Genomic DNA, 327 nt, shown 5'->3' with positions numbered 1-327 from the left:
TAGTACAAGTCTTGGGTTCAAATGTGGGATGTGCTCTCCACAAGTCTATGTGTGTAAAGAAAAAAAATAATATTAATAGATGAGAGGGGTATTGAATTTTTAAAAAAAATCAATTTGACAAGCAATACATGGTTTCTTTACCACAAAATAATTGTTCTGGGATTGAGCCTATTTTAATGCATCTCTCCCACCATGACAAAGATATGACACCTGTTCAAATCTGTGAAGCACACCATCTCCCTATGCCTCCAGCCATTACCTGGGGGTTGAACACTTCTTCCCTTGCTCTAGTCCTTTCTTCTACTTCCCAGTCCCTCCTAATATGTG

The sequence above is a fragment of the Galeopterus variegatus genome, unplaced genomic scaffold, assembly GCF_000696425.1.
Source record: "Galeopterus variegatus unplaced genomic scaffold, G_variegatus-3.0.2 Scaffold11079, whole genome shotgun sequence".
NCBI lineage: Eukaryota > Metazoa > Chordata > Mammalia > Dermoptera > Cynocephalidae > Galeopterus > Galeopterus variegatus.
Note: the sequence above shows the minus strand (reverse complement) of the source record.